Source organism: Lemur catta, chromosome 13 (assembly GCF_020740605.2).
Source record: "Lemur catta isolate mLemCat1 chromosome 13, mLemCat1.pri, whole genome shotgun sequence".
NCBI classification, from domain to species: domain Eukaryota; kingdom Metazoa; phylum Chordata; class Mammalia; order Primates; family Lemuridae; genus Lemur; species Lemur catta.
In genome coordinates this window covers 62,959,501-62,972,363 of record NC_059140.1, presented here as the reverse complement: position 1 = coordinate 62,972,363, position 12,863 = coordinate 62,959,501, and the positions used below count along the sequence as shown (strand labels likewise).

Sequence of the window (12,863 nt, the reverse complement as noted above, 5' to 3'; positions counted from 1 at the left end):
TATTTTTGTGTTTTCTTCTAAAAATTCTCTTTATTTTAACAATACTTTTGGGTAAGTTGCCTCTTGGCATGGTAACAGTGAAAGCAGTTTCTGACCCCTAACAAGCTGGGAATAATTCTCCCATCCTGTATCCTTCTGCATTAAATTGGAAAGCTGAACCTCGGAGACAAATTACCTGCAAATATAATTTCATGACTATTTTCAAGATTCCCCCTTTCAACAACTGCTGATGAATGGCCATTCGGCTGGTTGAAGTAAAGGAAGGCAAACATTATGGTCAAGAAAGCCACTCCGCAGTTCTCCAGAGTGGGCTGAAGGATCATCCTCCCTAACTCGTTGTTCAGTTAGAATACTGAGGCCCAGAAAGGTCACAGAGCTAATAAATGCTGCAGCTGAGACATGAACCAAGGTCTTAAAAAATAAAACTTTAAATTTTAAATAATGTTAGAGTTACAGAAAAGTTGCAAAAAGAGTACAGAGAGTTTATGTACACCCTTCACCCAGCTTTCCCTAATTTAACAATTATACAACCATAGTTAAATGATCTAAAACAGAAAATTAACATTGGCAATACTATTAAACTACAAACCTAATTTGAATTTTATGAGTTTTCTCCCTAGCATCTTTTTTGCCATTGTTGGATCCAATCCCGAAGCCCACACTGCATTTGGGTATTATGTCTCCTTAGTCTTCTCCAATCTGGGAGAGTGTCTCAGGCTTTGCCTTCTATGACCTTGACCATTTGAAGAGTACTGGTCGGGTATTTTGTAGAATGTCCCTCAGTTGGGGTTGTCTGATGTTTTCTCATGATTAGAGTGAGGTTATGGATCTGGGGCGAGAATACCACAGAGGTGATGCACCCTTCTCAGTGCAGCATATCAGCAAATACGTGATGTGGACGTATCCTATTGTTGGTGACCTTAACCTTGATCACTTAGCTAAGGTGGCATCTATCAGATTTCTCCAGTATAAACTCAGTGTTTTTCCCTTTGTAACTGATAGATATTACATCTTGGAGGAGATACACTGAGACTGTGCTGATGTCCTGCCTGTTTGACCTCAAACTTTCACCCATGGATCCTAGGATCTATCAGTAGATCTATCCTGCAACAATTACTATTGTGTTGATTATACAATAGTGATTTTGCACTCTCCTCATTCCTCCTGTATTTATTTTATTTTATTATCCTTATTTAGCAGATACCAGTTAATTCAACATGGTGCATAACTCAAAGCATTTGATAGTCCATAGCCAACAAGATTTCCTACTTCTCTATTACAAAATACTGGATACCCTGAATATAGCTAATATAAAGTCCTTCTTCCTTTTCTTCTATATCTAGAATGAAACAGATTTCCTATTTAGTACATATTTCTCCTTCACCAAAGGCTGTGGGCAGAAAGAGAAATATGGCTTATAACTGCCCCTCTGAACCAAAAGGACTTAATGTTGAAAGATAAAACACAGAGTCACCCCACAGACATTCCTGTGTGTTCAGATTGCAGACCTTTAGCATACCATCACTGGCCTGCGTGGGATTCACAGAACAATGTAAAAGACACTGATTTCCTTGAAAAAACAAAGTGTATTATGAATATAAAGGAGTCACCACCACCCCTGAAAATAACACATTCAGAGAACACTTATTTTACATGATTAGCATCACCCAAGGTTCACACGTTAAAAAAAATAGATAAAAAATAATCTGCCATAAATTCTCACTATGAAATCACAGTAGAATCTGATATCACTCTTAGAATGTGGTAGAACCTCAGAGGCCATGTTGTCCACCTCTCATTTGATACATGAGGGCCCTGAGGCCCAGGAAAGGCAAGTGTTGGACCCTGGGGTCTAACTCCTGTGTCAGAGCCTGGGTAGGACGCAGGCCTCCAGAAGCCTGGTTCAGGCTTCCCTCCACTCCCCTTCCTCTTTCAAAGACTCTCCAAAGCAAAACATGGAGATGATCTCCAAAGATGCACCAAGCAATAAAGCGCGTGCACTGACACAGGTCAGCGAACTGGTCTTGGAAGATGGTTACTTTGGCCATTGGGCAGGTTTGTAACCAACCTGGGGATGAAAATTCTTTGCATAAGATCTTCAGAGTTCTGAGGGAAGCCCAGTGCAGATTAGACACAACTTCTTGGATTCGGGAAGGCTCTTCTTGGCTGTCAGTCCATGATGGGCAGGTGGACAGCCACACAGCAGAATCCCAGATTGGAAGCAGAGCTGTCAGGTGTGTTCCAGCTTGGAGCAGCACAGCAATACCTATGGCAAGGAGTTTCTATGACACATGGAAGATCCCTTTCCTCACCTGGTGTTTCCCAGAGGGGGGCCTTTAGGGTTGAATGTTTCTTTAGAATGAACGGGTCCACCAGTCTGAAGTCCACTCCCACACATTTCCCACTGTGATGGATAAGCCATAGCTATTGGAAGGAAAGGCATCAATGGGTACAGTTCCTCGGAAGCCATCCTCTCCAGTGTTGATCACCGGAAACGCCCTGCCAAATGTTGGCCTTTCAGCTGCAGTTTGCTGCCCCAAGGGAAAAGTCTATTTCATAGGCCTCCTTGACAGCTATGTTCCCACTCAACCTCTATGGGCAACCACTTTCCTGCCCAAGTGCAGTAGGCAACCACTTCGTTCCAGGAGACATGGAGAACTGGATGGTCTAGTCTGTGTAGACCAGTAGAGTCAGGCCCTTCCAGTTAGCACCTTTCACAGGTAACCACCAGGGAGCACCTGCAACTGCCTGTTGGATATCAGTCTTCACTTGCTCACTCAACGTGCCTTCAAAGGCAAAGGAGTTGCCAAACTTCTCAGCCTCTGTGGAATAGCCAGCTGAGTTCAAAAACTTCTCCAGTTCAGCATCACCGACTTCAAAGGCATCCATGTAAAAGGCATCAACAGTAACTCTCCTCACCAGTGCTTCCCCGTTCTCCTTTACCCAAGGATCATCTGTGCCCATTGTAGGGCAGGATGGGGACCATCTTGGTGGGCATGAGCAGCCGCTCTCCGGGGACCTGGCCTGGACGTTCAGGTAACATGGGCAGCCTGCATTGCCAGGGGCCCCAGGCCACAGAGCAGGAGCCCATGGGGGACTCATGGGTCCCTGCCTCCTCCCTCCATGCCACCCACACAGCAGCAAGAGCAGAGGCATCCAAAGAACAACAAAAAAAGCCTTCTGCATTTATTAATTACAATTCTCCTATAAAGAAGAGCTTTCCTTCCTCCCTGCATTTATTTATGTAGGTATTCATTCAGTTATTTATTTATGTTGCTATGTATGGACTCATGGATATTTATTTTATTCTGCTAGATTATAATCCAACACTATCATTTATTTTGTCACTCACATTGTTCCAACTTTGGCCATTGGGAACTCCTTTAAGTTGACTCCTATGTGCTTTTGACATGCCCCGTCATTGTGGGGCTGTTGGTTGTGGTGCTTTGAGTCTTTCTTTATTTTCTGACACCACAAGATTTTCAGGCTCAATTAGGTTTTCCCTGCTCCAGGCCTAGAATCAACCACTTCTCCGAGGAACCCCGTGAACTATGACCTTTTGATATAAATCTCTTATGTTCCACCAGCTCACGTTACATCTTACACAATTTAGACTTGAACCCTTTACAAATTTTCTCAGATGTATACTGTAAAGGTAGGTGGAGTTTGTACTTGCTGAGTTTGTTCTAGTCGATGAACATCGCCTGCAGTTGATCCCAGTGCTCTTCCGTCCACTCTATTGGTGAGAATGATCCAGTTATGAGGGGCAGGAAGATGAGAAGGTACGAAATTGGGTTTGAGCTAGATAAGGGTGTAGAAATAGACAGAGGTGATATGGATGCAGGTGAAGATGTGGATAGGGAGGCTGGGGAAATCCCTGGATGGGATTCACATATACACACCTGAGTTCTTTTTGTTTCACCAGTATGCAAATCAAAAAGACACAAAAGTTTTAACAGCAAGTCAGAATTTTTGAAGTTTGATTTTTTTCTGGCTCTTCCCTACTCTGCCTGTAGGGAAGGTGCTCTTTGTGACCTCGGCTTCTCTTCTCTTTCTCTCCTTCTCCAATTGCCTCTGGCAGTTGCCTGGGCTGGTTTATGGGCTCCTGGCAAGCCTGCTTCTTGTTGAATCTCACACACTCATTGGGTGTGTATTATTGTATGCCCTGTGTTCGGGACGAATAAAATTAAACATATGGATATTAAATGAAAGCAGAACTAAGTTCACAGCACAAATTAAAAGGAAGACTGGAAACAAAAACTAAAATCTAGATTCTCATTTTTTGCATAAATAATAGGATTTTACAAAACAGCTTAGACAAACTATTCCAGATAGATGTGCGTGAATCATGATTTACATACCTGAAGTAAGTCCCATGTTCTAGCCCAGAATTTAAGAACACTCAATGATAACAATTGCATATTTCCTGGGTTGCATTATGAGTGCAAGATTGTTTTTATGCTCTATGAATAGTCATTCTGTACCTTTTTATTTGTAATTTTCTACAAATGACACTACACTTTTCTTCTATGTACTTGTCCCCATGTGTGTGTATGTGTGGCATGTGTATGTATGTGTGTTTATGTGGGGCGGGAGAGAGAAAGAGAGAGAGAGAGAGGAGAAAGAGGGAGAGAGAGAAAGAGAGAGAGAGAGGGAGAGATGACATGTTAGTTTCTTACTTTTACAGGAAATTTAATACATGTCAGCACAAATCTAGACTGAGACTGACTCATTTGGCAGGAAGGACAAGTTCACATGCCAGAGTAAACAGAATGGGGTGAGATCTCAAGAAGAAGGAAAGAGTGGGAAGGCAGTTTACAATTTAAGATATGAGTAGAGGTATTTTATTAAAATTATTTTCAATCTCCTAGTCAAGTTAAAATTTTATCCTGAACTACCCAGAACTTGTTTGAAACTGTCTAGAAAATTTCCTCCTCCCTTCTGATCCTCACAATCATTTAGCCATTAAGTCCAACCTGTTCTACCTCCTCCACATCTTGGGTGTTTATTTTCTCCTTTCCATCCCCATAGATACTCACCTGATTTTGTCTGGACCGTTGCTGTAGACTTATTCCCATTCTCGACTGCCTCTCAATTATTCACTCCTGAAAACCCATCCCAAGCATCTTGTACTCAGTAAGAGCTAGCCATTTCTCTCTTTGTGCCACCATGGCACCTTGTTTTAACCCATTCTAGGATTCTGCCCCGGGTATATTCTAATTGATAGTTTATATACTTTTGTCCCTTATGTGACTGAGGCTGTGAGCTTCCTGAGGAATGGGGATTGTATTCTCCTTATCTTGTACCCCCAATGCCCAACAATATTGGGAAAACTAAGCGCTTGATTCATTCTTGGTCAGTGAATGAAAAAATGAACAAATGAATGGGTAAATAAATGAAGGAGTTCACTCAGTTCACGGATGAAATATTAACGAGTGAACTATTTATGATCAATCCCAGCAAACATTTCCCCCGGAGGGCAACAATTCGTAACGTGGAAGATTATTTCCTTTAAAATGACATCTCACAAGCTGTAGTTTCTTTTCTGCAAATAAATCATTTCCTCAAAATATCCAGTTATTTTTCCTTTTTGAGAGCATTTGTTATTATTATGCCTCATATCTCCACCTAGTGCAGCAAACTGGTAATACAGCAATTAAGATACTTGTGTATGAATATAAGAAACACAGTTGTGAAAAATTATTTATAGAAAATTAACCTTCCTTCTCAAAAGTTCAGAAACCTACAGTTGTATCTACTTTGTGCTTTCCTGAGTTCAGCAAAGCTCTTCCTTGCCAAAATAGCCTACTTCTAAATATCTGTAGTGTCATGGAAAATGTATGGGTATAGAAAAAACATAATTAGCTTGTCTTTCACCACTTTTAAATCAAAGAGCCATTGATATTTGTTAACACAGATGTTATTTGGATATTTTATAGAATAACATTTTTGTAAACTATGCAAATAATTCTATCAATTTAACTTAAATATTTATTGAGTGGTTTTAACCGCCATATCCACCTGACCTCTCACCAACCGACTACCACTTCTTCAAGCATCTCAACAACTTTTTGCAGGGAAAATGCTTCCACAACCAGCAGGATGCAGAAAATGCTTTCCACGGAATTTTACGCTACAGGAATAAACAAACTTATTTCTTACTGGCAAAAATGTGTTGATTGTAGTGGTTCCTATTTAGATTAATAAAGATGTGTTTTAGCCTAGTTGTAACGGTTTAAAATTCATGGCCCAAAACTGAAATTACTTTTGCACCAACCTAATACAGTGGGATGCTTTACAGCTGTGAGACTGAATGAACTGCAACTATATGCAACAACGTAATTGAATCTCATAACCATACTGTTGCGTGAAAGAAGCCAGACAGGAGTAGATACTGAATAATTCAACTCACATAAATTTCAAGACTGGCACAACTAATTATGCCATTAGAAGTCAGGATTAAGTCAGGTAGCGGTTGCCCTCAGGAGGGGAGTGACTGGAAGAGGCATCTGGGTACTGGTAATGTTTTGTTCCTTGGTCTAAGTACCGAGAACATACTGTACTGTATATTCACACTGTGAGTGTTCATTGAGCTTTATACTTGTGATTTGTGCACTTTTCTGCATGTTGGTTAGAACTCAACCGAAATTTTACACCTCACAGAAGTCAACACTGTCCTTCATCACCTACCCCTCTACCCCATAAAAAAACTCACAAACTCCAGTGTGGTACTGACACATACTTAAATAAACTGATCAATGAATCAGAACAGAGTGTCTATAAATAGACCCTCACACATGTGGCAGTTTATACTACAATAAAGGTGACTTTTCAAGTTAGTGAGAAATAGATAATTTAATAAATGGTGTTGGGATAAATGAAGAGCCATTTGGAACAAAAATTAGTTTAGCTCTACTTTATTTTTTATTTGTTTACTTATTTTTGAGACATTGTCTCACTCTGTCACCCAGGCTGCAGTGCAGTGGCATGATCATAGCTCACTGAGGCCTTGAACTCAACTCAAGTGATCCTGCCTCAGATTCCTGAATAGCTGCAACTACAGTTGTGTGCCACCTTGCCCAATTATTTTTTTATTTTTTGTGGAGATGGGGGGGCGTCTCACTATGTTATCCAGGCTGGTCTCGAACTCCTGGCCTCATGCAATCCTCCTGGCTAAGCTTCCCAAAGTGCTGCGATTACAGTTGTGAGCCATCACTTCTGGCTAGCTCTACTTTATAATTGACACCAAGATTTCAGATGGATCAAAGATTTAAATTTTAAAAATCAAATAATAAAATCAGTCAAAGAAACATTGAGAGAATATTTTCATATCTTCAGAGTGAAAAAGTTTTTTTAAAAGCACAATATAGTGAACCCCCCCATAAAAGAATGGCGAATCCCATTGTATAAACTTTAAAAAATGTGCAGCAAAATCCAAAATAAATAAAAAGGTGGACAAAAAGTTGGGAAAAATATTTCCGATTCATAATGCATACAGATGGCTAATATCATTGGTATAATAAAGCTCTTTCAGGTCAATAAGGAAAAGACCAATAAGTCACCAGAAATATGGACAAAAAAAATATACAATCAGTTCATTGATAAAAAACAAAAGTGTTTACTCATCATGAATGAAATAAAAATGAATGCTACAAAGGTATTATTCGTATAATATTGGAATACACTGAGGATAACAAAAATGTTTTAAAATACACTGAGTTGGCAAGAGTACTAGGGAGTAAAAGTTGGTGAAACCTTTAAAGAAAACAGTTTATTGATGGGTACTATCTATCAATATTAGAGATGAACATATCATTTGAACTTACTGTTTGGCTGGATAATTTTACTTTGGGGATATATCTTACAAACATATTAGAACATAAGTAAAATCACACACACACAATTATTAATTTTAGCTTTATTTGGAATAAAAAAAATTGGAGAAAAAAACTTCTGATGTCTATCACTAGAAAACTGGTTAATAAAATGCAGCCATCAAAAAGAATGAAAAAATTGGGGTTTTTTTTACAGATATGGAACAACTTCAAGTGAAGAAAGCAAGGTGTAGAAAGTGTAGAATATTATATAGTATCTGTTATTTATATTTTTAAGAGGTAAAAAACAACATAGTTTATAGATTCAAACAAATAAAATTAAAAAATAAAACCATAAAATCTAAGTGAATAGTAAAGGGTTGACTCAGCAGATTTGAGATTGCTCATTCCAAAGAAAAGACTGGTCCTTGACTGGCTATCAGCCCTTGAAATATCCTAGCTGGTAAGAGTATTTGTATGTCTGTGGCCTTGGGCCATGCCAGATAGTTTGTGTTAATAATGTGATTTATGGTGAACACCTGTCTTTGCTCACCTGGGGCCCTGGGTCATACTGTATCAGTTTCACCTAGAGGGGAGGAGATGCGGTGGAGGTTGAGTAGTTAGGGTCAATCATGTCGGGGCTCCATGCCTATGTGTCTGACCTTGGACATAAGGGTTTGAGTGAACTTTCCTGGTTGACAAAAATTTGTCCGTATCGTCACACATCGTTGGGAGAATCAAGTTTTGTCCATATAATTCCACAGGGAGAGAACAACTGAAAGCTGTGCCTGGTTCCTCCTGAACTCTGTCCTACATGCCTTTTTTCTTTTTTTGATTTTCTTCTATACCCTTTCATTGTAATAAGCCACGACCATGAGTATAACAGCTTGTCTAAGTTCTCTGAATTCTCCTACCTCATTATTGAACTTGAGGATGGCCTTGGGTTTTCCCAACATAGTAGATAAAGTAGTAATTAGAGGGGAATTTATTTCTTCAGATTCTGGCGTTAAAGACTACTGAATGAGCTAAGCATCCAGATTAAGATGAAAGAAGAAGGACAACAGAATACACTTAAATAAAATACAAGGAAATAATAAAAACTAGAGCAGAAATTAACAACAAACAAAATTCCATGAAGAGATAACAAAGAGGATCCACAAAAATCAAAATTCATTTCTTTGGGACAAAGAACCCCAAAATAATAGAAAATTTCTGACATAATTGAGAGACAGAGGGGAAAAAGAAAGGAGAAGGAGAAAAAAATCATGAATAGCATTACCTATATTCGGAACAAAATGGTTAAAGAGTCAAGGGAATAAAAGACATAACAATTGACAAAAATTAATAGCTCAAAGTAAAGATATATTTCCTCCCTTCATAGTCGGTAGCATTCATTTCCTGGATCAATAAATTTCATTATGTATATTTTACCATAAATAAATAAGTAAACAAATAGGAAAGGGGAAATTTAAAGAAAAAAGTCAACCAGTAAGTCCTAGAGAAAAAGGAAGAAATAAAATGCCAACACCAGAACCCAATCTCTTAGCTAACAGAGCTGGTGTTAGGAGAAAGATACCTATCTAAGTGAGGTATCATTTATATAAATAGAGTGAAATACACAGATCTTAAGTCCACTTTGATAAGTTTTGATAAATGTGTGCACCCATGTAACCAGAACCCAAATAAAGATGTAATTCTAACATCTATGCCAGGGTCAGTAATTGAATTACTGCATGGGAGTATTTCCTCATTTTTATCTACATCAACCCAATTTATGAATTCTCGTCCTGTGAATGTACATCATCTTCCCATGATTAACACCACAATGATCACCTCCTTCAGAGAAGTCCTTATCCACTTATAAAGATAGAATTGGGTCATGAAAAATTAATACTTTTCCATGAAAACTGTGTGATTTGCACACAAATATTCGTTGAATTTTAAAACTATGTAAAGGAAAAAAGATACTATGTAAAAGGTAGGTATTGCTCTACATCAGAGCTGTCTAAAAGAACTTTCTGAGATGATGTAAATATTTATATCTGTGCCACTCAATACAGTAGCCCTAGCCACATGTGGCCTTTGAATCCTTGGGTTATGGTTCATGCACACACCATAGGATTAGAATTTTTCCAACAAAGTAACTGTTGTCAGGAGGTATAAATTAATTAGTTAATTAATTTTCACCAGAACAGTTAATGAACTTGTCTTTCAATGATTAACAAGTGTCAATGATTAACAGGTGGCCAGGGTCCATTTTGTTTCTAATAAACTATCAGTGGGACTTTGCAAATTATGAATAAACTGACACATTGAGGATCAACAAATATGTAGAATGTTAAAAAATCGAAAGAGTACTGTAATACAGCAAAAGTTGGCAAAAGAATTGAAGTCACTCTGAATAGCAATAAATCTATAGTTTTAGTTCTCAAGCTAACAAAAATAATAATGACAATGGCTAATACAAATGTCTGGGTCTGTGGCAGTTAACATATTAACTCCATCTTTTTGAAACAAATCAGGAACAACGGAGAGTGTAAATACATGATGTAAACGAAATATGGGCCTTAGGTTTTAAGAAAGTTTTAAAAAATTTGGAAAATAAAATGGAAATGAATATGTGAAATTTGGATATTTGCCAATATGAGTGTGACTGAGAGAATCTTTGCTAAGGTTTGTCTGTACTTACTGTACTGCACTTTGCAGTTAGAACTAAGATAAAAAGTCAAGGTGGAAGAGTGGCATAGGGCCATAAGTTTGCATACTTGGTTCAGTTCCCATAATCCAAAGTCTGGTCCTCAGAGTAGAGGACCAGAAACTCAATTTTATAAGGTGAATACCATGTTCAGAGGTCATAAGCCTCCTAGGAAATGTATCATCCCAACTAGATTCACCAGAGACTAATGCATTATTAATTTAAGTTCTGATTTCTAAAATAACAATGGAGACTATTCTTTTTTGAAATGTCACTGGATGAGAATAGAATGAAAATAGAGGGAGTTTTGAAATATTTATCTAGGCCAGTGGTTCTCAACTAGGGGAAATTTTGCTGCCCCTCTCCTCCCTCTACCCCCAGTGGACATTTGGCAATGTCTGGAGACATTTGGGGTATTGAAGCTTTTTGGGGGTACTACTGACATCTGGCTGGTAGAGAACAAGGATGTTGCTAAATATCCTACAATGCACAGAATAGCTCCCCACCCACCACAAAGAATTTTCTGGCTCCAAATATCAACAGTGCCAAGGTTGGGAAACTCTGATCCACTCTGTGGAAAAGCCACAAGGATACTTCTCAAGTAGCATATCTGATGTCCAATAGACATCATTCTCCATGTATGGTGCCTTTTCTAGACTCTCTCAAAATCATCTCTGCTATGGACTGAATGTGTTTCCCAAAATTCATATGTTGAAACCTAAATTCTTAACATGATGGTATTTGGAAGTGGGGCCTTTGGGAGATAATCACATCATGAGGGTGGAGTCCTCAAGAATGGGATCAGTGCCCTGATAAGAAGATGAAAGGACCAGACTCTCCTCCAACCTGAAGATATATAATATCAAGAAGGTGTCTCTCTGCCAATCAGGAAAAGGGTGCTCACCAGGAACAGAATTGGCCAGCACTTTGATCTTGGACTTCCCAGTCTTCAGAATAGTGAAGGAATAAATTTGTTAAGTAACTTAATCTATGATATTTTTGCTAAGGCAGCTGGAGCTACAACAAAAGATGATCTCTTTTTACAGACTTTAAATAGATTTGTTTTTCTCACTTTCATTGCATTGCTTTATTGCCTCCCTAAAATTACATCCTACTCATTTCAGTTCAAAACAAGAGTCCTAAATCTCCTAAGCCACATGTTTACAGATGATTTTTCATTAGACTATTTCTTTAGGTAGTTAATATTAATCCGTTTTTATTACTAGTTTCATTATCAGAAATGTCAACTTTAATTTGTGATTTCAGCTTACTTTGCTTCCATGTCCAAATAATAATATATCCCTAATATATTAAAGAAACAGAACTTTTTCTATTTATTATAATTTTGCTTTTTCAGGGTGAAAGAAATTTTAGCTCTAATTATTATCACACTGTTTTAACACAAGAAGCCTTTAGTAAAGGACTTCATGCTTACAGTTTTTAGGCTAGTCTGCACCCCACAGCAATCAATTTGTTAAATGTAAACGCTTTGACTTTGTTCAAATATTTATCAGTTCTAAAGAACTTGCAAAGTTGAATATTCTCTTATTCTGTTTTAATGTTGAAACTCAGCTTGAAGAAAATTCCCTTTTCAGCGAGTTATATTTTAAAATAGTAAAAATAAAGTAAAAAAATTCATTTCAATGCTTTCTCAAAATGAAAACATTATTGTGATTAAATATTATTTTCAGTCTGAGTCCCAATTGATCCACAGGTCCACAGGTTCAGTCTACAGGTTAATTCGGTTCCAAAAGTCAGTATGGCAGAATGGGCCTGTGCCACACAATAGATTCTGGCAGGTAATCTGTGTGGCAGCTCATCCACCCGTATTTACGTCAGGTCCACAGGGGTCATTTCAGGTACTGGTGCTTTCAGCAAGACCAGCTACACAATTTGCAGGGCCCAGTGCAAATCGAAAATGTGGGGCCTGGGTTCAAAACTTACAGAGAGAATAAAACCAAGTGTAGGGTCTTCTGACCTAGGAGACCTGTGCAAACACAGGTTGCATGCCCATCAGGTCGTGTATTTACAATCTGTCAGTCTTATCTTACCACCGGTGAAAAAAATTTAGCTCTTTTGTAATCAGGTTTAATTTTCTCAACGGGCAAAGTACACTCACGGTCAGTTTGTTAAATCAGAGAAGCAAAGGTTAAGGGAAGATTTGCTGTGAATTACCAACCAGCAACTCTTGCTCAGTTAAACTAACGTTTATTGAGGGAAGAAAGGAGGAAACAGGACGTTGATGCAGCTCCCACTACATGTCAGCCATTGGAGATTCCAAATGACTCTTGTTTAACTCGTTACCAAGTAGATGAAGCAGAAAATTTGGGGCGAGGGAGGGGGTACTCGAAATT

At 38.4% G+C, this 12,863-nt stretch overlaps 1 pseudogene; it reads right to left on the bottom strand.

The window, feature by feature from the left end:
* Positions 1–2,169: 2,169 nt before the first annotated feature.
* On the bottom strand, positions 2,170–3,186 carry LOC123649081 (annotated as a pseudogene).
* Positions 3,187–12,863: the final 9,677 nt, after the last annotated feature.